Here is a 3,487-nt window from a genome sequence, read left to right as displayed (position 1 = left end):
TCTTTGCCTCCATTTCTAAAATGTAACATATTTTGGAATGTTTACCTATTAAATCATTAACAAAGGGTGATTCCTTGCACAAAGTTTTCAAATGTGATTGTTTTCCAGTAGGTATGAATGTATAAAAATAATTGTGGTCACTTTTTACAGTTGCAATAATGATTTGGGGTTTTGTGAACTAAAGCTTTTGAAAATTATTACTTTGGGACCATAGTTTGTAGAAATAATGATTGTTTTTAATGAGCATTTAACATTTATGCCTGATTTTTGAGTCAGGATTTTATTTGGTGAGACATGGCTCAACGGTGGCTTACGAGGGAAATTAGGGATAGTGTTAAATCCAAGGAAGAGGCATATAAATTGGCCAGAGGAAGCAGCAACCGGAGGACTGGAAGAAATTTAGAATTCAACAGAGGAGGACAAAGGGGTTAATTAAGAGGGGGAAAAGAATGCATGAAAGAATATAAAAATGGAATGTAAAAGCTTCTATAGATATGTAAATAGGAAAAGATTAGTGAAGACAAATGTAGGTACCTTACAGTCAGAAACAGGTGAATTTATAATGGTAAACAAGGAAATGGCTGACCAGTTAAACAAGTACTTTGTATGTGTCTTCCTCAGTGAAGACAGAACTAATCTCCCAGAAATACTAGGGCATCGGGGATCTAGTGGGAGGGAGGAATTGAAGGGAATCCACATTAGTCAGGAAATGCTGTTTGGTAAACTATTGGGACTGAAGGCAGATAAATCCCAAGAGCCTGATGGTCTACATCCTGGAGTACCCAAGGAGGTGGCCCTAGAAATCGTAGATGCATTGGTGATCATTTCCCAATGATCTATAGACTGCCTCAGTTCCAGTGGACTAGAGGGTAGCTAATGTAGCCCCACTTTAAAAAAAAAGAACGAATTATAGACCAGGTAACCTGACCGATAGTGGAGAAGATGCTTGAGTCGATTATTAAAGCAGCACATTTGGAAAGCAGTGTCAGGATCAGTCAGAGTCAACATGGATTTATGAAGGGGAAATTATGCTTGACTAATCTTCTGGGATTTTTTGAGGATGTAACAAGAAGAATGGATAAGGGAGAGCCAGTGGATGTGGTGTCTCTGGAATTTCAAAAAGCCTTTGACAAGACACAAATTAGTGTACAAAATTAGAGTACATTGTATTGAGGGTAGGGTATTGACTGCTTGGCAGACAGGAAGCAAAATGGAATTAACGGGTCCTTTTCAGAATGGCAGACAGTGACTAGTAGGGCGCCGCAAGGCTCAGTGCTGGGACCCCAGTTATTTACAATATATATTAACGATTTAGATGAAGGAATGTAACATCTTCAGGTTTGCGGATGACACAAAGCTGGGTGGCAGTATGAGCTGCGAGGAGGATGTTAAGAGGCTGCAGGGTGATTTGGATAGATTGGGTGAGTGAGCAGATGCATGGCAGATGCAGTATAATGTGGATAAATGTGAGGTTTTCCACTTTGGTGGCAAGAACAAGAAGGCAGATTATTATCTGAATGATAGACACAAAATGCTGGTGTAGCTCATTGGGACAGGCAGCAACTCTGGAGGGAAGGAATGGGTGACGTTTCGGGTCGAGAACCTTCTTCAGACTGATGTCTGGGGAGTGGGTGGGGCAGAGATAGAATGTAGTCGGAGACAGTAAGACTGGTGGGAGAACCGGGAAGGGGAGGGGATGGAGAGAGAGAGAAAGCAAGGGCTATTTGAAGTTAGAGAAGTCAATGTTCATACTGCTGGGATGTAAGCTACCCAAACTAATTATGAGATGCTGTTCCTCCAATTTGCGCTGGGCCTCACTCTGACAATGGAGAAGGCCAGGCAAGGAAGCTCAGGTTGGGAATGGGAAGGGGAGTTAAAGTGTTGAGCAACTGAGGGATCAGGTAGGTTAATGCGGACTGAGCGGAGGTGTTCAGCGAAACGATCGCCGAGCCTGCGCTTTGTCTTGCCAATGTACCCCTGGAACAGCGGATACAGTAGATGAGGTTGAAGGAAGTGCAAGTGAACTTCTGCCTCACCTGAAAAGGCTTTCGGGGGCCTTGGATGGAGTCGAGGTGGGAGGTAAAGGGACAGGTGTTGCATCTCCTGCGGTTGCAGGGAAAAGTACCTGGGGAGAGGGTGGTTTGGGTCGGAAGGGACGAGTTGAGCAGGGAGTTGTGGAGGGAGTCTCTGCGGAAAGTTGAAAGGGGTGGAGATGGGAAGATGTGGCCAGTAGTGGGATCCCATTGGAGGTGGCAAAAGTGTTGGAGGATTATGTTGTGGAGGTGGCGAACGTGTTGGGAGGATTATATGCTGGAGGTGGCGAAAGTTTTGGAGGATCATGTGCTGGAGATGACGAATGTTTTGGAGGATTTTATGCTGGAGGACTATATCCTGCACATTATTTCAATGGTGTCAGATTAGAAGATGGGGAGATGCAACGAGACTTGGGTGTGCTTGTATATCAGTCACTGAAAGTAAGCATGCAGGTACAGCAGGCAGTGAAGATAGCAAATGGCATGTTGGCCTTCATAGCGAGAGGACTTTATTATCGGAGCAAGGAGGTTCTACTGCAGTTGTACAGGGCCCTAGTGAGACCACATCTGGAGTAATGTGTGTAGTTTTGGTCTTCTAAATTGAGGAAAGACTTTCTTGCTATTGAGAGAGTGCAGCGTAGGTTGACTAGGTTAATTCCCGGGAGGGCGAGACTGACATATGATTAAAGAATGAATCAACTGGGCTTATATTCACTGCAATTTAAAAGGATGAGAGGGTATCTTATAGAAACAATCCGTAAGGGATTGGACAGGCTAGATGCAGGAAAAACATTTCCCATATTGGGTTAGTGCAGAACCAGGGGTCATAGTTTAAGAATAAGGGGTAGGCCATTTAGGACTGAGATGAGGAAAAACCTTTTCAGCCAGAGAGTCGTGAATCTGGAATTCTCTGCCACAGAAGGCAGTGGAGGTCAATTTACTGGATGTATTCAAGAGAGAGTTGAGACCCTGTCCCACTTACGTGTCCTTGTCACACAAATTACGCAACCTCGTCATCGCGTTGAGGCGCACGGGCAACGTGTGGCCACGCGGGTCCGGTCCCACTGAGAAGCGCGGAGGGGCATGGAGTTGTGCGCGGTATTGCGCAGCGCTCTGAAATTTTATAGCGAACAAAATATTCACACGCCAAAGTGGGACAGGCCCAAGACCCTGGTGCGACGCAACGTCTCACCTCCAACAGCAGCAGAACAGGCAAACGATCGCCGAGCTTGGCCTGGGGCTCACGGCCGTTGAGGTCCGGATCCGCCCCCACTTCTACTCCCAGAGCGTGGCCAAGAAAATTGAAGATAGACACAAAATGCTGGAGTAAGTCAGCGGGACCGGCAGCATCTCTGGAGAGAAGGAATGGATGATTTCGGGACAAGACCCTTCTTTCAGACTGAAGAATGGTCTCGACCCGAAACATCACCCATTGCTTCTCTCCAGAGATGCTG

This window comes from Amblyraja radiata, chromosome 9, assembly GCF_010909765.2.
Source record: "Amblyraja radiata isolate CabotCenter1 chromosome 9, sAmbRad1.1.pri, whole genome shotgun sequence".
Taxonomy (NCBI): Eukaryota; Metazoa; Chordata; class Chondrichthyes; order Rajiformes; family Rajidae; genus Amblyraja; species Amblyraja radiata.
The sequence above is the reverse complement of the archived record's forward strand: the minus strand, read 5'-3'. Positions refer to the sequence as shown.